The sequence below is a fragment of the Anser brachyrhynchus genome (genome assembly GCF_964034855.1).
Source record: "Anser brachyrhynchus genome assembly, chromosome: 1".
NCBI lineage: Eukaryota > Metazoa > Chordata > Aves > Anseriformes > Anatidae > Anser > Anser brachyrhynchus.
Genome location: NC_137694.1, coordinates 129,884,672 through 129,906,062, shown reverse-complemented (window position 1 = coordinate 129,906,062; position 21,391 = coordinate 129,884,672). Strand labels below are relative to the sequence as shown.

At 40.6% G+C, this 21,391-nt stretch overlaps 1 protein-coding gene across 9 annotated transcripts in view; it reads left to right on the top strand.

Moving 5' to 3' along the window:
- The window catches only part of CDKL5 (cyclin dependent kinase like 5), a 135,602-nt gene that overhangs the window by 16,402 nt on the left and 97,809 nt on the right, over window positions 1-21,391 (top strand). The window contains exon 2 of one of the 9 annotated variants that reach the window (XM_080576432.1): window positions 967-1,093. The exons of 7 other annotated variants lie outside the window; for them this stretch is intronic. The gene's annotated coding sequence lies outside the window, so the exon portion shown is untranslated. Of the gene's footprint in view, window positions 1-966; window positions 1,094-15,293; window positions 21,355-21,391 lie in introns of those variants that run through there. One more of the 9 variants, XM_080576431.1, reaches the window with a different exon arrangement.

The following is a 21,391-nucleotide window of genomic DNA, read 5'->3' as shown; positions in this document are numbered from 1 at the left end:
GCCTTTTTAGCTTATGGGCTGTTTTGGTAAATAGCTTTGATTTCTTCACAATGCACAAAACAGGACTGTGCTGAAATCTACATAGGAGGCTTGGGGGTGTCTGTGTGGGGCAGGGTCTTTGAGAGAGTATTCAGAGGAATTGTCTTCACATGCTTGTACCACTCTTGTGCTATGCTGTGTTCTCTTTTGGCTGCTGTCAGAAATCAGATACTGAATTTAGTAGACCAACAGTTTCAGTGTTGTAGGAAGACGGGGTTTTTAAAGGTCCCATGGCTTAGGCACGTGGTAATACTTTGTACAGACTTGTGCGACATCACCGGTTCCACAAATCTTTGAATTAACTATGGTCAGCAGATCTTACCAGTGTTAAGGATCCACTTTTGTTTTAAAAAACAAACAAACAAAAACTAGGAGCATCTGAAGATGCATAGAGAGGTCCCAGTAGCATTCACTCCTTGCTGTAGAGGAGCAGATCCTATGGTTATGAGAAGTGCATGTTGCTTTTTTTGAAGATGTTGCCTGTTTTCTGTGTGTCTGGAGATGCCTGGTGAAGGAGGGAGTTTTGAAAGATACTGAGAATTTGGGTACCTGGATGTGTTAATTGACTCTCAGGTCTCTAGTTTGGTTCTGTATTTAGCAGATACTTTTTTTTTTTAGGGTTACAAATAGAATTTTTACTCTCCTCAAAGTCTAAATTCGTAGTAACGAGGAATGTTATAACCAAGTCAAAAACTTAAGATGATTCTCAAGGAAGGTGGGAGGACCAGAACTAGAAGCAGATAGAGGAGGAAAAATAACCTTATCCTTCCTTGCCCATAAAATGGAGAGTAGGCGATAAATTGGTGTTTACTTTGTCTTCATGTAGATGTTTTGGAGGTACCAGTTTTACCATTGCTCGAGCTGCAAGTCCTATGTCTGGCTGTTCATTCTGTGAATCCCTGGTGAATCAGAGTTTTGCTTTAACAGGGAAGGTCTGGCTGTTCAAGTCCCTCTTCCAAGTATATAAATACTGAGTGAGGTGGCAAGATGTCATCCATTTTGTAATGGTGAGAAGTACCGTATCTACCTTCAAAAATTCTTCAAGCAATTCTAGGTAAGGAATTTGCTAACTGAAGTTGTCTAGTTAATTTTTTTATACATACTGTAATAACTGCATTATGCAAAGTAGATCTTCAGCATTAATGTGGAAGAAGCTGTGTGCATTAAAATTGCTTCGTTAATAGTCCTTTCATCAGCATTTAGAGGATGTCATAAGTGGATCGTATTTTATTGTGAACAGGATGGAGGCATTTGAGGCTACTGAAACTTTAGGAACCTGAGAAAGAGAGATCTTCTCTTAATCTATTCCAATGGGTTAAAGTCACGGTGATGAGAGCCGTAAGCAGGTCAGAGGTGATAGTTTCAGTGCCACTTGTATTCAAACTATTTACCTGGGAGAGCGATGACAAATAGTAAGCACCTCTCCTGGTTTATGATGTTTTATTTGATGTAGTATTAAATGTTGTAACAGGTGCATGATATCTATACCCGAATATGGCTACTTCAGCTTTTTCTTCCCCCTGTGCCCTTCTGTGAGGAAGCTGTGTTGAATGATCTTTGATAAGCTGTGGTGATTTGGTGGCCTTTGAACTGTGTGGTGGCAGTGTAATCATAAATAGCAAATAGCGTGGGGATCAGTTTCAAAACACAGTTAAGAAATGTAACTGTTTTTCTGGAACTTTGTCTTTGAGTGCCAGACCATCCCTGTGGGCTGAAATGAGAGAGGGATATTAGGTATGGGAGCTTTTAAGCTAGGAGTTTTCTCTAGACTCCCAGCATACTCGGTGTGGGAAGTAGGAGGGAGACAAGAAGCCAGTCGTCCGTTCCTGGTTACAGGAGGCTATCCTTTCTAATGCAGTCATCTGTAGTGTAGTCAGCACTGCTACACTGCAGAAGAATCATAAATATACTTGGAGCTGGGCGAGCAGTGAAAAGGCAAAAACTTGTTGTTTCTTTGGGAATGAAAATAAATATTCTGATCCCTTTCAGTAATTTCTCGTTGAAATCTTCTCTCTTTTTCAGTGTTTAAAATAGTAAACTCTAACAAATTTTCTGCATCTCCACAACAAATTAAAAACCTAAAATCCTGAGAGGAACATGAAACAGTGAGGCATTTTCATACGTTTAGTTCAGTTTCATCAACGTCCGACTTGTAGATCTGAGGGTTTTTACAGCACAGTAGTCTGACTACTGTTCCGCAGTGTTTTGTCATTGCTTTTTAGACTTGACAGTATTCTCTTTGTAATGCAAAGTAGAGAACTTAAACAGCTAATAAGTCACCTGCTATTAAAAAAAAAAAGTCACAAAGAAGGGCTAATAGGCTGGTGAGGCAAACCCTGGTAACCTAGAATGTCCTGAGCAGTCATTTTGGGCTTCAGCATCTTCAAAGAATGTTAAAGTATATCTTGTATCTCCATCTTATTTTCACAGTCAAGACAGCATAGCTCCTGTTGCTTCTTCCAGCATAGGAAGCTAGCCCAGTGAAATCATTCCATTCCAGGGGGCCTCTAAGAGGGATCATTAAGTAAAAAAAACTTATTACCTTTGTCTTAGCATTTTGGCCATGGAACTTTATTTCAAGACAAAAGTTGTAATTGCTGTTCCATCCCTGAAATTCACAGCCATTTGCGAATGTTTGCCAAAATAACTTTCTGTTGTGCTATGGACAGCAGTATCAACTGCACTACATTATGCAACATAACAAATTGGCTTCTTTAATATAGATGACGTGGGGAATAAAGAAGCAAAGCTATTTGTTGTGGTTTTTGTTCTTTTTGTGTTTTTGTTTTATCTTTTTTCGTTTAGAAGAAGATAAAAAGAAATCCTCTGAAAATTCAGAAGACTGTTTACGTTGAAAGAACAGCTAGTTGACCTTCAGCAGAGACAAGATGAGCTGTGTTTAAGAACTCTCTTGGTTTAGGCATGTTGGGACAGTGGGTAACAATGATTAGAGAACTCATAGCTGCCTCAAAGAAGTATGAGAACATTGAAGTAGGAGTTAACCATGGACGAAGACACTGTAGAGAGGGGTGACGTGAACATGTGGAGTTTTGCACTTCTCCTGTCCAATTTGAGAAATGCTTTCCTGTTTTCCATGTAATACCATACACCATAGTCTTAAGAGAACTCCAAAAGTGTTGCAGTTATTGTAGGGGCTGGAAGGCACCTGTGGAAATCCAAGACCTCCTGCTCAAGCCAGGTCACCTAGATCAGGTTGCCCAGGACCATGTCCAGCTGGGTTTTGAGCATCTCCAACCACAGGCAGTCCACAGCCTCTCTGGGTAACCTGCTCCGGTGGTCAGCCATCCTCACAGTGTTTCCTTAAGCTCATACTGAGCCTCCTGTGCTTCACTTGATGTCTGTTGCTTCTTGTCCTTTCAGCGGACACCTCCAAGAGTCTGGCTTCTTCTTCTTTAAACCCTCCCATAGATATTTAGGAACGAAGGTAAGATCTCCCTCTGGTCACCTGGCCAGACTCCTTGGCACCTGATGTAGGTGTGGAGAGTGGCAGTGCTTGGTGATGCATAAGGCCAATCTGAGAACTAGCATTCCTCGAGTATCAACAGAACAATGCAGCAGAATACCTGCTGCAACTATACAAGCCCTCACCTTGAGATAGAGCAATTCATACTGACTCTTGGGTTTTTGATTTAAAACTTTGACTTTTGTGGTTCTTCTAGGACCAATTTTGTGGTGTTTTTTTTTTTTAATTTCAATATTGTGTTTATGGATCTTTACTAAGAAGATGCTTTCAAAAGTGAAAGTTGAAGATTCATTTAATCCTATCTGTGAAAATAGCATACGAATGCTTCATAAAATCCCATAACCTGTCATCAAATGACCTTGAAAAGTTGTCTGCATCTAAATGTCACTGAACCAGTTGTTACACTTCATTTGGGTTTTAAATTTGAAGGGAAAAAAGCTTCTGATCTCCAGCTTGAGGTGCACCCTGTTTATTTTGCTTGTATTCTGGAAGTGCTATGAATGACTAAGGAGAATGTCTGAGCATTTTTTCCTCAGCTGTCAGTGGTTCACAGATGTTGCTTATGCAGTTACAAACAGTGTTGCTCAGCAGCTTATAATCTGATCACAAGGCACTACCGTATTCTTTCCAGTCTCACAAATACATGTTCAACCTGCAGCTGGTTAATTATGTCTTAAGCAGTTCCTCTGTAATTCAGTGGTAAACTGTGCTTATTTTCCGTCTGTGGGTTAAGCTTCTGAATTAATAAAATGACAAGAGGAGCATCGCAATCTTATCGATGTGGTGACAATGATGAGAGCAAATGGGTTATCTGTATTTTTAATATCAGAGGTGTGAGTTTTCTAAAGATTCTCACCATGAACGGGCAACGTTTTTTGGGGGGAGATTACCATGGTGATCAAGTAGGTTGTGGAGCACAGTCAAGAAATACCTTTTTCCAGTTTATGAGCTGAGGAGAAAAGGAGGTTCTGGGAACCCCCACAAAGAGCAACTGACATCATGTACTTGGACTTGTGCAAAGCATTTGATACTGTGCCACATGGCAACCTTGTCTCCAAATTGGAAAGACACAGCTGTGATGATTGGACCTCTCAATGGCTCAGGAAATGGCTGGATGGTTGCACTCAAGGAGTTGCGGTCAACGACTCGATGTCCAGGTGGAGATCAGTAATGAGCGGTGGCCCTCGGGGACCGGAACTATTTAACATCTTTGGTGGTGGCATGGACAGTGGGATCGAGTGCACCCTCAGCAAGTTTGCCGATGGCACCAGGCTGTGTGGTGCAGCTCGCGTGCTGGAGGGAAGGGATGCCATCCAGAGGGACCTTGAGAGGCGGGCCTGTGTGAACCCCCTGAGGTTCAACAAGGCCAAGTGCAAGGTCCTGCTTTTGGTCCAGGGCAATCCCAAGCACAAATACAGGCTGGGTGGAGAATGGATTGAGAGCAGCCCTGAGGAGAAGGACCCTGGGAGGTGCTGGTTGATGAGAAGCTCGACATGAGCCGGCAATGTGCACCTGCAGCCCAGAAAGCCAACCATAACCTGGGCTGCATCAAAAACAGCGTGGCCAGCAGGGTGAGGGAGGTGATGCTCTCATGAGACCCCACCTGGAGCCCTGTGTTCATCTCTGGGGCCCCCAGCACAAGAAGGACATGGATGTATTTGAATGAGTCCAGAGGAGGGCCCTGAAGATGATCAGTGGTCTGGAGCACCTCTCCTATGAGGGAGTTGGGGTTGTTCAGCCTGGAGAAGAGAAGGTGCTAGGGAGACCTTACAGTGGCCTTCCAGTACTGAAAGGGGGCCTACAGGAAAGCTGGGGAGGGACTCTTGGTCAGGGAGTGGAGTGATAGGACAAGGAATAATGATTTCAAATTAAAAAAGGGTAGGATTAGGTTAGCAATAAGGAAGAAATTCTTCCCTCAGAGGGTGGTGAGGCACTGGGAGAGGTTTCCAAGAGAAGCTGTGGATGCCCCATCCCTGGAGATGTTCAAGGCCAGGCTGGATGGGGCTTTGGGCAACCTGATCTGGTGGGAGGTGTCCCTGCCCATGGTGTGGATGGCTTGGAACTGGGTGATCTTTAAGGTCCCTTCCAACCCAAACCATTTTGCGATCATCAAGTCCAACCATTAACTTAGCGCTGCCAAGTCTACCACTAAACCATGTTCGTGAGTACCACATCTACATGACTTCTGTTAGTGTCTTGTCTTTTATCACAACAGTTTCCATCCATGGCTGGAATTCTAAACTTTCTAACCAAGTCCTGTTTTTTTATATACACATGCTAGTTAGCCTTCTCAGCCATTTTTCCTGTCCCTCCTAAATGCACACAGGCCATGTAGCACGAATGTAACATGAGAAAATTTCTTTACATTCAGCTGTATATTTTCCAGTGTTCTCCTCCCATTGCTACAGCAGTTTGTCCAAGGACTTTTACGCTGCTATTGCAATTCACATGTTACTAGGGAGGCTGACTTGCAAAGCACCATTTGTAAATACAATCTGCAGTGTATTTGCAGAAATCACTGTTGGTATGGTATAGTATGGATTAAAACAATGCTCTGTTTATCAGTTGTTGATGTTGATGCAGAAATAAGTAATTCTTAGTACACAACATGGCATTATGAATCTATTCAAATGTCTGTCTATTCTTGCGGTGTTCTGCTTTGTAATCCTAAAGCAGGGGTTAAAGCTGTATGAAACTGGATCATAGGGAAGGGGATTTAATACCATGTAAGTCCTTAGTATACATAGAAGCAATGAGTTGGACCTATGTGAGCCTGTGTTAGAGTTGCTGTGGGGGATGCAGTTTTTGTGAAACACATGGTACAAAACAGTGTTTGTATTGAACTGCTGCTGTGTGATCAAGTCTGTTGTTGCTGCTCTCTACAGGCAGGCCTAGCACCTATGTTAAAAACATAAGCCTCAGGATTTAGGTGAAATTTGGGTTCATGGAAAATGGTATTGCTGCTAATTAATTGGTGTAAATCATCAAATGTCTTTTTCTTTTCTCTAAGGCTTCCACTTCTTAGCTTCAGTTTAACTAAGCTGCACAACAGGTTCCGTGATCTATATTTAAACAATATTTAACTGCTAAGTGTGCTGCTCCCAAATACCATTCTTTAATCAGTTGTATCATTTCCTATTCACAAGAACACAAAGGTAGTTCCAAAATTGAATCTGGTAACTTTAAGTTTAAAATTACGAGTAGAAATTCTGAGTTTTATTAGGAAGATGTGTTGGCACAATTAAGCGTTTTCTTTGTAAGTTGTTCATTTGCTGTTCATCATGCTGTAATGATATTATGGTATGGTCCCTTCTGACCACATGGATATATTGACTGATACTAAGGCTTAATAGAAATAATACGGTAAATGAACACTGAACCAAATTTTCTTGGCAGATACGTAAATCCAATTATCGACATTAATCTGCAGTGTTAATCCAAGCAGCAGAATTTGCTAATTTTTCCATGGTATTGAAATGGCAAAATAGTATCACCCAGATATGAGTTTTGAAGGTGCTGGAAAGAGCATGGCAGAGTCTCCAGTTAGAACAAAACAACACTGAACAAATACTTTAAGTATTTCTTCTCAGGCTGCAGAGTTCATTATTCTTCCTGTAATGAAAAAAATCATTCGCGTCAGCCCTTTCAGAAAACCCAAATAATAAGCTGTGATAAAAATTGATAAAACGGCTAGGGGTGTGAGGGCTTTTTATCCCAGTTACTCTAGAAAATGCCACTTCTACTAATGAAACTTGTACTCTCTCTCTAGGTAATCCTGCAAATGTCCTCCTGAGTAAGCAACTGGCAGTGTTCAATTTAAATTACATCCGCAGCTGTTTTAAGTCTGTATCTGTTTGCTGATCTAAGTTTGTGGTTTAAAAAAAAAAATACCCATGCAATGCCTAATGAATTGCATGCAGTACTTCAGAAGGGAGCGGTTCCCCTGCCCCCATGTGTGATCTGAACCACTTTCCCTGGATAATTGCCTTCCCTTCTGTAGCCATTGCATGTGCATGTTGAAGACCTATCATCTTCCCTTTTTTTTTTTCTGCTGTATTGAGCTCTTGGTTTGTTACTGTTCTTGATTTCAGCCTTTCCTGATTTCACCAGCAGCACCTCATCATTTCTGGCTGCAGGTGTCCCTCTTGATGGGGTCGAGCAGAAGCCTAGGGTAGCTGTGCTGTTGCATGAACTGCTCTCTTGTTGTGTTTTGCTGACAAACTTCTGAAGAAGCAGTATCATGCAGGAAAGAAATGCAGTGGGTAACTGATACAGGCTTCCTGATAGGGTCTTAAACTTCAGGCAGAACAGAAGGCAGTTTCAAGAACTGAGAAAACAAAACCCCCACACAACAAAACAAACACATGCTAGTTCAAAGTTTGCACAAAGGTGTTTTTTTGTTTTTGTTCTTTAGCCCACTGGCTACTCTGTTTATGATTTGCAGTTTTTAGGATGGCTTTGACTTTAAACATCAAAGTATATACATTTAAAGCATTCTGGTGTTAGCTTAGTGGCAAATAAAACTCACACTGTCAGAGAAGAGGCCTCACCAGTTCCAAACTACACATTATCCTACATCCATCCTTTTTGCTTTGTCTTGGGTCTCTGCTCTGTGTGGAGTAAACCCTTCGTCAGTATTGTGGTTGTCAGCGTGAAACTTGTAAATTTGATAAACTGGATTCTGTAATACTAACCATAGCCTATTACATACAGATTTGGAGATAAAATCTGAGACACATTAGCTTAGAATATTAGAGGTTCCCATACATATCCACTCATTGTTTAAGAAAAAAGTTGTTTTTTTTTTTTTTCCAAATGCAAAAAAAGACACTGAAGCTTCAAGTCTTACTTTTGGTTTTATTTTTTTTTTTAAGTAGACAAATCTGGAGCTACCATCTATAATTAAGGTTCCCAATGCTTCCCCTTTAAGACCCAGTTTTTAAATTGTTAGTAACTTTTGCCAAATGTGTTTGGGCTGAATTTTTTTTCCTCCACCCTTCCTGGATGACTGCCTCAGCCTGATTATTTTATGGATTTGCATGTGGTTTAGTTCTAGCTCTTTTATTTTATTCAAGCCCTTACAGTTAATTGAGAAAGAGAGAAGCTACTTCAGAAGAAAAAATTAAAAGGTTTCTTTTAAACATCTTCAGCACTTTTACAATATTGAATAAGGAGTGGAAGGCTCACCTTCTCATGGTTATGCATTTGGTGAAGTTTTCAGAAATACGGTAAAAACTTGGCCAAGCTTCATACAGTTCTCGGAAGAAAAAAGAAAACCCACCCACCTGCTTGACACGCTTACTGCTGCTTGGAATTCAGCGGCTTACTGGATCCAAGCTTGAGCAGAGCTGGAGGAGAGTAGGAAACTCATCTGACTTGATGTGGAGACAGCTTAAAGTTTAGGATGGCTGCGTGAGGAAGGGAGGAGAAGAAATTTGATGACAAAATGGGCAGACTATTAAGGATAGTGCAGAAGAGAACAAAGTTGGGAGACAAGGGTAGTAATTGGAGCCTGCTGAAATTTGGGGTTCGGCTGGGGGAGGCTGAGCAGCCTCCCTTCTGTGAAGTCTGGCAAGTGGCAGGGTTTGTCTTATCCATCTCTACTGCTGTTTCTTCTCAGGATCACGGCGTGGCTGAGGCTGGCGGGGCCCTCTGGGCTCACCTGCTCCAAGCCCTGCCCAAGCAGGGACACCCAGAGCAGGCTGCCCAGGGCCATCTCCAGGTGGCTTTTGAAGACCTCCAAGGAGGAGACCCCACAGCTCTCTGGGCAGCCTGTGCCAGGGCTCCTCACCCGCACAGCACAGAAGTGCTGCCTGGTGTGTTCCAGTTTGTGTCCACTGCTTCTTGCCCTGGCACTGGGCACCACTGAAAAAGTTCACGTTTCAGTGGTAGCAGTAGTTGCTTGGATACATGTCTGGTACAATCTGAGATTCTGGCTAGCTTTTGAACTGTACACAAGCATCATGTGAAATGATTAAATCTGCTCTTCAAGTTTCTGCACAGAGTCTGGAGAGCCTACATAAAAGTATGAACGTGTGTGGTTAGGCAAATTGTTTAAAAAAAACAGAGTAGCTAAATAGAGCACTTGGTTAAGAAATGAGAAAATCAAGGTGTCTGTTTTCTTAATCTGTGGTTGTCTTTGTTGGCTTTTCAATAATTGTATGATCACATACCTGAACTCAGCAGGAATTCATAAAAAAAAAATAAAAATGGATAACTGCTTATTAAGTGAGCATTGTGCAGAGTGAGCAAAACAGTAAAGAAAAAGGTATTTACAGTATTAAAACACTCATAGGAGAGCCAAGTTCTGTGCTTTCTTAGGGGCTCTGAGTGTCTCAATGACTGTATGGTATGAGCACTTGGTACTGTGCTCTGATTTTGTGTCACATGCAGAAGGGTGGGTGCTCCCATTTCACCAGACTGAAGTAAGCACAAAGTTCAAAATGCCTTTTGGTGTTGAGTATCTTACTTTAAATATCTTAGTTTTTAGTATTTAGTTGAATAACTTAGTACTTTTACTCTCCTTGAAATCCCTTGCAGCCATGTATGCTCTATGTGCTTGGAAAAACCTGCTTAAGCTATCAAAATTGGAACCCATGGAAGAATGACAGAATTTTTCCATGCTGTACAGATTTATTTTTTTATGTAACACTAGTTTTATGGAGCTTCAGTGCAGTCCATTTGGAAATAATTAAATTTATTGACTTGTTTGTCATGCACTAGAACTTCTTGAACTTAATTCCAGAAACTTCCTGGCCGTGTAACTGGCTTCTTTGTGCTGACTATCTTTGTTCATTAGAGGAGATGGCTAATTAGTGGGAGGGTGAAGATAATCTAATTTTTCTTAGTTGAATTTCAGGAAATTTGGCTGCTCTTTAATAGCTTGTTTGTATTGGGATATCTAAAAAACAGGTTTTTAAATAACTCGCCATGGATGGAAAAAAGATAAGCTTTGACTTTTTTTTTAAACTGTGTAGACTTTTTAAGAAAACAAAGTGTACCTATCTTTGCAGGGTGATTCACAATGCTTCAGTGTATTTATATCCTCAAGCAAGCTTTTAATACTGAACTCAACATAAGAACATTCTACCTCATGTGTGAGAGTACTGCTCTCCCTTCCTTTAGGAAGGAGGGAGGAATACCGACTCTTCATGATAGCTACATTTTGGACATACACTTCTGGATAGGTATACTGGGATGCTGATCGGTACGCTTTTTGCTTGCTCCAGTCACCTTATCATTGTACCTTAATAAGCTATGTTTGGTATCCATAGGTGTTTAAACAGTATGGGTTAATGATTTACCCAGATTTAAGTATGTTCTGCAGCCAGCGCATTTGTAGTGGTTAAAATTAAGTTTACTCCTTTAAAAAAAGTACTTACCACTTTCTCAGTCTTTGTTCAACTGGAACATAACCATTCCATTTAAACTTTTTTTTTAATGGCAGGGTTGTATGACTGTGTTGCAATTGCCATGCTACTGCTCTGGTAACGATGTGGTGGAGCGTTAGAGTCGCTTCCAGTAGAGGCAGAGTTGCAAGACAATCGTGAAAGACAAGACAATTGTTGCAAGACAATCGTGAATAAAAATTGGTGATGTTGAAATATTAAATGTTGACCCGGCCTGGGTTAAGAGGATGTGTGTTCGAATCCACGTGTTCTGGGTGGCTTGATCTGTGGCTTGTCTTTGCCATGAGGATGAGATCATCTGTCATCTATCACGAGAAAGTAGCAGCCGGGCTCTGTGAAAGCTTTGATCTGTTGACGCAGGAAGTCCTTGCGTGAAGGAGCGTTATTGATCTGGCACTGCGGGGTATGGGCAGCAGAGCTATTCCTGGGTATCCTCTTCTGCAATGCCAGCCTAAAGGGAGGCCACAACGTTGGGGGCAGGAGGGAACCTGCTCCCTATCTTAATAGTGTGAAATCATACATATTTAGAAACAAAACAAAACAAAAAAAACCCACACCAAAACCTACAAAACCAACAAAAACTATAGCAGCCTTATGGCAAAATAGGCCTTCATCTTTTAAAATTGGATACTAATAAGTTTGGGGATCTCTTCCATCATTGAGGAAAAATACACTAATTTACTTCTATTACACTAATCTATACTACCTTACACTAATTTACTTCTATAAATTAATATATATGTATAAAAACTTTAAATGAGATGTGATGGAATTAAGGATTTGTAGTCACCTATGGATACTTGGTTTTGCTGACAATTTGGTAGGGACCAGTAGTAGCTAGATTTGAGCATCTGACCACATCCTAAAGCACTTTGCCTCCCTAATATTTGCGGACACTTAATTTTACTAGTTTTGGTTTTTAGTTTGATTTTAGTTTGGTTTGTAGTTTTGGTTTCTAGTTCTTTTTTAGCCTTCTGTAAACCTATAAACTCACACAAAAATGCCCAGCATACTATACAGGTTTCTATAACACATACCTAAGGAAAAACAAATCCCTTCTCAAACACTGTAAAATAATATTAAGATGTTTTAGTCTTTCAAATACATGCAAGGCTTACCAATGAGGTGTAGGCCAACTTTTTGTTACCTTCTCATTGAACGGTCAGACCCCTGTGAGCACAGCTTTTACAAACCAATAAACTCAGTTTTCTTTGTCAGTAAGATTCATAGATTTTTCTTAGATATCCTTCTTTGAATCAGGATAAGAGCTTTTTAGGTGGAGATTTTTTTTTTTCCTGTAAAGGACAGATAATTTAGTCCTATGGGTTACTTTTGATGTTACGTAGAGGCTTTCGTATAATAAACCCTGAAATACTTTAACTGGATGGTATGTTAGGGAGAGGAAATCACAAAGGTGAGGACATTAAAATAAATTGTATCACATTTATGCAAAGAATACTTAGACACCTACCTGAAGAATCTGTGTTAATTAGGAATTAATGCTAATTAATTCTAATAAACAAACTTGGAGATATCCTTGAAATGACTGGAGAAATAATGTGTGGATTTGAATAAAAATGTATAAATTGAAATCTGAGGGGACTAACCAGTAGGGGCTATGTTCTTTTCAGTATTTTCTCATTAAAATTGTTGGAGTACTTAAAAATCAGGCGGCCTTGGAATGCTTCTTGCATAGATGACATCAACAAGGGCGTACTGAAGTCCAGATGGGATCTGTGGTTTTTTGCATGACCTATATTGGCCTGACAGCCATTACAGCAATCCAAGGCTGGTTATCTGTTGCTGTTGTTTCATGTATGATGAGGTTTTGGGGAGATTTGATTGAAATGGTAATAGATACTCAAAAGAAAAATAAATCAGGGCATGTGTTTGCATATGGCAGTCTTTCCCTTCTGCATTTTAATTCAGCATTGATTTTTCAGGAAGATTTTTCCTTTTCAAAAGGTGCACTGCATACCTGTGTGTTTATTGCATACTTCTTTCCACATACAATTGTTAATGGTTTTAACAACACTGTCAAAACTTTTGTAAGAGAGATAAATGTTAAGTTGCACAAAATCAGTATCAGTGAAGCACCTCAATATGAAATGCTTTCTATGACAAGAAAAATAAAATCTGTTGTAGTATTGTATGACTAATACCTAAAAATAAATACCACATGTCTTGCAAAATTTCATCTGTTCTCTTAAACGAATCTTTGTCAATGCCTTTTGCTTACAGTACCAACTGAATTTGGTTGACTGTATTTACTCTTTAGTCACTGTTTGAGCCATGGATGAAGTTATTTTACAGCACAATTCTTAGCAGTTCTTTTAAGTAGACAAAAATACTTTTACCTTAATTGGTTTAAGTTTTTCTGGTGTGAACAATGTGGAAATACCAATAGATGATATTTCTTGAGCCCTAAAGGCTTTATGAAATCTTGACTGCAGAATTTCCAGCAGTCCATATCTGTTGTGGCTTATTCTGACAGATTGAGCTGAGACTTGTGTGGAAAACTTGCTAGCGTTGGGGGCTATTCTACCAATCTCATTTGGTCCTGTTTGATTATTCAACCTGTCTGGGCTCTAGTGTCTCCTTCTGCAATGTGTTTATGTATGGAACTCATTTAAACAGAAGAAACTGAGTAAGCAGAGGGCTTTTCAAAATGGTGATTTGGTGGGGGGATTGACAAGCGCCTTTGCTTTCTGCATTCTGGCTTGCAGACTTGGAAGGTTTCCCACTCTATTCGTGAAGTCTTAGCTGAGTGCAAAGAGGAAGGTAATAAGCCAATATGACACCAAAGGAAATAGATGGGATTCCATTTAGTTCCTTGCAGAGAAGGAAACCTTTATTTTCTTTTAGAGACTTTTCAAGAGTAATTGGGTACCCTTAGAGAAGATTTCAAAAGGAGGAGATGGAGTGAAACTTAACAGTAGTTTGTCAGACTTTGATTTACTTGGCATAGGCATTTTATGATAGGTTGCTGTTATATTGGGAGATGAGTTCCAACAATAAAAAAAAAAGGCAAAAACCAACAAAACAACAACAACAAAAAACAGAAACCCAAACTTTGGGTGTTGATTGAGGTTTTTACTAAATGTAAATATGTGAGTACAAGAGCGTTCAGTACAGAGTCTCCCTTGAGACTTGAATAATGATCTGCTTATCCTTGCACTGTTAAATTTGTTGATGTGCTTTGGGTTTTGCGTGGATTTTTTTGTTGTTGTCATTAGCACCAAATGAGCTAAATCTGTACGGGATTCTTCTTTTGTGTCAGATCCTAGTCAGAGCACTTTGTGGTGGCATCATTCTATCTTGTCTTACTAGAAACACTCCACAATCCTCACAAGGATCATGAACAAAGCCCTGAGCAACCTGGTCAAATGTCTTTGTGCTTTGAGCAAGAATGGACCAGACATCTACTCTGGTCCCTTCCAACCTGAGTTATTCTGCAGTCCTAGTCTGGTGCACTTCAGTCTTAATAGCTTTCTTTGCTTCTCATTTCTGGAAGCCAGTTTTGTGTGTGTGTCCATCCGTCAGTGTCCCAGCTGGTTGTGGTTATTGGTATGTCACACATGTTCTTGAAGACAAATTCTTCTTTACATTTTTTCTTTTATCTTCCATGGAACTATATACACTATATAATCTGTATATATTCCTAAATGTGTGTATGTGTGTGTGCATATGCATATATAAAAGACAAGTTGTGCGTTCCTGGGTGCTAATGCTTGGTTGATGTATCTAGAGCTTCTTAGATTTTTTAGCTCTGCTGTTTGACAACTTATGTGGTGTCAGGAGTTTACTACATGAAAGCTGATACTTGCAGCTTCAACTATAGGTGGTTAGGAAATTGGTGAGTGCTTCTACCATGAATTAAATTAGATGGTATAAAGATGACAATTTTCAATTAAGGTAGCATGTTTGGGTGTAGCTGGCTTACACACGCCAAATAACCTATGAGTGTTGAAAAGTATTCTGCTCCACATTACTCGTCAAAAGAAGTCAAGCCTTTGGCAAACATTGATTTCTTCCTTCCAGATGTAAAAAGTCTTAACTCGAGTCCTCTACCATTTTTCAGGCCAGGCTGGCCATTGCAGCTGAGCATTGTGGTTGTGTGTATGAGCACAGGTGCTTGTTTTACTCCTCATGAAGATGCTCCTTGCAAACTGATGGTTCTCTGGGGCAGTCTCTTTCTTGCATCTACACGAGCAGAGAACCAGAAAGATGCTCCTGGTTTGCTGTGGCGAAGATGTGCATTGCCATATTGCTGCAATGACAATTGTTGCTGATTGTGCCCTAGTGATGTGGTTGCATTATACAGCATCTCTGAAGGGGCTATAATCTTATAATATATAATCTTGTAGCCCCTTCAGAGATGCTGTATAAAACTCTACTGCTGTGATCTGCCGGCTGTCACGCATGGTGAGGATGGATGTGCTTCCCCATGCTACCTGTGGAGCACCTCAGTGGGGCAGAGGTGCCATGCTTGTGCCCGTGATGTCCAAAGGGCTACCTACACTAACGCTGAAGTAACTGAGTAACTGCCTTTACACAACAGTGCCTCAGTACTGCTTAGCTTTAAAAGAAAAGAAACAAAAAAGAAACCAAAAAGTAAACAAACTGGCTCCCCACCTCACACCACCCAAAACCCGTGTTTCTATCTCGCATCTTAAAGGACTTGTTTGGGGAGATGTTAAGATTTAAACTGGTGAGGGGTTTGGAGCACAAGTCTTACGAGGAGCGGCTGAGGGAGCTGGGATTGTTTAGGCTGGAGAAGAGGAGGCTCAGGGGAGACCTCATTGCACTCTGCAACTTCCTGAAGGGAGGTTATGATGAGGAGGGGGTCGGTCTCTTCTCTCAGATAACTAATGATAGGACTCGAGGAAATGGCCCAAAGTTGCACCTGAGGAGATTTAGATTAGATATCAGGAAAAACCTTTTCTTTCAAAGAGTGATCAGGCACTGGAACAGCCTGCCCAGGGAGGTGGTGGAGTCACCGTCCCTCACGGTGTTCAAGAAGCACTTGAACGAGGTGCTACGAGATATGATTTAGTAGCTTAGTAGGTAGTGTTGGTGACAGGAGGACGGTTGGACTAGATGATCTTGTAGGTCCTCTCCAACTTTGTGTTTCTATGATTGTATGGCTCCCCTGAGCAAGGTTTCTGAAGGAGGTTTTCCACACTGCAGCAGATCTTTTTGATAGGGGGTCAGATCTCTGGTAGGGTGCCGGGACTGAGACCCCGGTGTCCAGGGAGAAAGGCGGTGGAGAGGACTGGAGCCTTGTGCTCCTCTGTCCTTCACTCTGAGGGTGACCTGGGCTGCCCCGGCCTTGCCCTCGCCTTCAGCCCATGATGAGTGGTGTGAGGCCGTGGCTTTGCATGGTGGGCTTCCCCGAGGTGTCCTTACCGTGAGGAATAGTGTTGTTGCTAGGCAGATCAGTCTCTCGAGAGCAGCAGGTTTTCTGTAAGGTATTCTTCAGACCTTTAAATATCGTATCAGTGCTTGAGGGGGGGGAAATCTTTGTTTTAGGTTAGCATAAATCTACTGTCACACGCCTTACTTTTAACTAATTAGGTTTAGAAATGATCAGGCTTCGTCTATTAAAAGCGTGTTTTCCTTTCCAAATTCCAGCTGATATGCTCTGTGTTCAAACAGTTTACATAAGCTAAGCTGGATAAATTTAAATCGGGTGAAGGACTACCAAAAGGACGCCAATTAAATTAGCTCTGGGTTTTTGTATGAATTACATTTGCCTAATGGGCACTTGACAGTTCTATTACTAAAATAAGTGTTGTGTTATGCGTATAATTTTTGTCTCAAATTCTTGAACTTTGAAAGTTGAAGAGTTTGCCACTCTAATTGGATGCTTGAGACAGAATTAAATACTATTTCTCTCCTGTTAAAAAATTGTTTTACTAAACATTCATTTCAGTATATTTGAGGAAGGAAACAATTTACAAACAGTTTGAGGAGAGCTTGCCTGTGTGTAGTGTGTCTGGAGAAGGGATTTCCCATGTCTTCTGCAGAACATAGGGATGCAAGCTGTATTTGATGGCATCATGCATTTAAAAAGTGATGAGCGAAAATGAGAAATCTTTCACTGATGCTCCTGAAATTAAGTATTGCAAGGTCCCACTGCTTCGGGTTTTGGGGTATAAATATTTGTCTTCCTAAGTATAAATATTTGTCTTCCTATAATGACATTTAACATTTCCTATTACTAATAAAACTATATACTGGACATGAATTAACATCCCCCTTTTTAGGAGAAGTCCATCAGCACTTCTTGCTGTAGACTTGCAATAGTTGCTTCTGCTTGCAGTATGAATATCTATCAGTCTTGGATTTGATAGATTCACTAACCTTTTTCTTGTGTGATGCATGTGTTAATGTATGCTAAGGGAGTCTTTCAGAGTGCCTGAAACGAGCCATGTTTCATGCTCTATTTCTAGTGGTACTTAGCTGCTGCTCGCTTATAGGCTGGGTTAGAAATAAGATCACTGCATTGTACCACCATTGGAGCTAAGAGTACAAAGATATTTTATTTATGCTCTCATTTGGCGAAGAAACAAGTCTCTAATAGCTGGGAAGCATGCTGATGGTTTTCTGTGTCCTCCCCCCCTCCCAGTTTAACTTCAAGAGCTAGAATGTGTTTCTGAAGGGACTGGAGATCTTGGGGTTGGAACAGATTCAAATACTGTAAGAAGTTCTAAGGGAAGAAGAAGACAGGAGAAGGCTTGCTTTTATATGAGTAAAGGAAAAGGGATGATACCTCCTCCTCACGCCCCCAGACAAGATGAGAGTGGTATTAGATTTTGCATCTGAAAAGTCAGTTTCTAATTGCAAATTAATTAAAACTTCAGGGTAACCTGCTTTCACATCTCAGGGCATTAATGGCAGACTTCATATTTTGAGAAATTGCCTTCTCTAGTGCTGGAGACACTTGACTTTTCTTTATGATTGTCTTCATTAAAATGAATGTTGTTCTCCAATATGCTGTACAGATTTTTTGCCTGCTACTTGGGTTCCAGTAGACAGTAGCGTACCACACACTTACATCAGCATTTGTTAAATGCTTGGTTCCTTCAGTCCAAAGTGTTGCTGTAATGTTGTTGCTTTATTTACAAGTGTTTTGTATGTACGCTCCTCCAGTCCTCAGTGTGTTGGGTTTTGTTTTGGTGTTTGTTTTTTTTTTTTTCCCTGTGCTGAAAAAGTATCACTTATTACTCTAATGATTTAGCCTTTTTTAGCAGATGTTCCAACTGTGGAGGAAGATGTCCATCAGAATTTTTCTTCATTCAGCTTCATTTCAGTGTAAGTTCAACTTGTGAACTTTCATTGAAAATAAGAAATAATGATCTTTTCCTTCCTTGGGCAAATTGGAATCTGCTTGAAAGGGCTAAAAAGGGAACAAGAAGTTTTGATTTGAGGAGGCCTAGATATTCGTTTCTAGAAGTTGGAGAGAATCTAGAAGGTGAAGTAATCCAATTTATTCATGTCAGTTTTCAATGAAGAAAATGAAGTTGATCATTTAGCTGAAGTTCTAAAGTTCTCAAGTTTTAATGAACATTTCTCTGTGTGTGTATATGTACAGATTAAAAACAAAAACCAGCAAACAATGATTTAACTTTGTATCTCTGTGCAGCTACTTATGGGCATGTATGTGAGGGGTTTTGGCCATTGATTTGCATGCAAACCAGTTATGAAATCTGACAGTCGTAATTCTAGGAACAGACAGGCCAAACTGTTGTTTTGTCAAGCTGAACTAAGCGTAATCGTGTTTTCAATCAAGAAAGTGCCCTGACATAAATATAAGGTGTTCTTGTAGAGGGGCGGGAGCTGGGGGGCTTTAAATGAGGGGCTAAAGGAAATGAAGCAGTAATGTATTTAGAATGGACCGTTGTTTGGACTGAAAGATCCATGATGGCGAGAGATGTTACATTATGTTTTCATAATTAATTTCTTGAATAAGTCTAATACATTGCACACTCCCCACAAGGAGAGCAGTGACAGTCTTCAAAAGTTAAACTGTAAATTAGTTGATCACTTTTATTCCCTCTTTTTTTCCTCTCTATGAATCAGTATATTGGACTATTTCATCCTCTTATTTGTGAATTAATTTGTGAATTAACTGTTAGTTTGCTTCCAGATGGAGTCATTTTAAGGTATTGTAAATTCTTCTGTGAGCAGGGTGAGTGAGTGACACTGATCGGGTAACACTTGAATAAAAATTTTGAAGTTTTCTCAAGTATGAAAAATGTCTTTACTCTTTATACTTTACTGCAGACTGTCTTTCTGGAGGGGAAAAAAGAGAAAAGAATAATATGTATCCATAAGGTGGGCAATAACAAATTTTATGTACAATCTACATTACAGGCAGCTCGTTAAATTTATTCTTGTAAAACAATAAGAAAGCATGCAGAGAATATAGCCTATTTTTTACTATTATTCAGTGCTAACAATGGAGGAGAGAGGGTGGCTTCTAAAGTTGGGTACTTAATGCAAATTCATTCTCTTGCATAAGCTGCAGAGCAATAGAACATAACACTGTCATTAAAACTGACTCATAGCGTTCAACAGAAGGTGTGTTTGAAGCTTTAAAAGTGCTGAGAGAATTACTGTAGTCTAGTAAATACCTTGCAGTGGAAAAAATACTTCAGCTACAGTATGTTGCAAAACACTTGTGCAAATTCTTGAGTGTATTTTGCCTTTGTAAAGAATCTGAGCACGTGAACAGAGAAATGGAGTTGTTCTAAACTACTAAGCGTTTTCAAAAAATGGAGGTGAATAGAGCATGAAACGCATTTGACATCCATGTTTGAAATTCTAGCTCACGTATGGAGGCCCTTGCGTTGCTCGATCATCTTTTAGTTCATTCGTGTGTATGGGGCTGTCTCTTAGACATGACACAAATACCTGTCTAGCAGTAGGTGTTCAGCTCTCTAAGTTGCTGTTTGATGGGGTTGGTTTGTTTGTTTAGAGATGCAAGTAGATGGGAATAGGAAATGAGCTTCTAGCACTGCAAGAAGCATAGATGTTAAACTTGCATTTCAATTGGGTTAGTATGTGGTCTTAGCCACAAAGTGGTGCAATCCAAACAACATCACAGTTGCTTCTGACTTCAGGCTGAGTAAATATCACAGCCCCCATTCTACCTTGGGTAACACAGGAAACGGGAGATTGCTCTTCCACCGTGAGACAGGGACAAAGAGAAACAGGAGATTGTGCCTGCCTTGCGTTGGAAGAGCAAAGAGAATGTTAGTTTTAAACATGCCGTGTGATTTCCTTCCACTGTCATCTTGCCCGTTGTTTTCCTCCTTGGTGGGTGGTGGTTTCCTGGGCTCTGTGCATTAGGTCAGCACTGTGATGCTCTGCGATTACTGCCTGTAATGAGATACCTCGATACGCTACCAGTCAGTTTTAGCTTCCCGATGACCAACGCTTAGGCCTGTGTTATAGCCATTATTATGTGTGGGGCTTTGTACAGCCTGCTGCTAACTTTAGGAAGGAAACAGCTGTTGCGTCTTTGAGATTTCAGCTGTGGATTTGGTGAGCCCTCTGCCAGGGAAGCTCCTAGCAGCTCCCCGCGCTGTGTCGGACTGAGCTTGGGAAGCTCTTCCTAATCCTCTGAAAGGCATGATTTGCCCTGTACTGTCTCCAGCCGCAATTTACTTAGGTTTCTTTGACTTGCCTTTCCTTTTACAGGAAATAAATAAGAGCAATTTGCTGGGAGCAGGCTTTTGTGTCCAAATCCCCCAAATGACTTCTGTATCTCCCTTAATGCTGTAAGACTATTTGTACAAGAACTAGGTACACTAGAAACATGAAAGTCAGTTATGCAAATAATGACTTTGGACGCTGCAAGTCTGCATTTTCCTGTAAGCTAATCATGTAAATTTCATCTCATGATGAACTCGTCGCTCATGCCTGAAGCATCTTCTCCTTAGATTTTTGTTTTCCTCTTTTCTTTCATTCAAGAACTTCCCCATATGCCAGCCGTTCCGTGCCTTCTTCTGTGGCTCTCTGGAGTAGTTTCCCTTCCCTTCCTCCCTCACCCACCCTTCTTGCCCTTTGCCACAGGCATTATGTTCCCTCTTTTTTTCCCTCCCCCATAAGTAAATGTAGAAGGCTCAAAGAGAAGTGCATCGAGGATGCAGATCAGCATTACAAGCTTTTTTTTTTGTTTCCTTTCCTTTGGTAGGCCTGCCAACATTGTTTACTGTTTAGATGAAGCTCCCTTTTCTCAAGACCTGTTTTTCAGGTCCTCTTTTGGGCCACTTGCATATCCAGACCTGCTTTTGCTATCGTGGAAATCTCCAGTGTAAGAAGCCATCAGCATGGCAGAGAGAAGTTCAGTTCATGCCTGTGAAGCAGTCTGCTTGGGAGAAGGGCCGGGCACCTGCCGCTTCCTGACTGCATGTAAATATTTTTTCCATTGATGCTTAATCTTCTAATC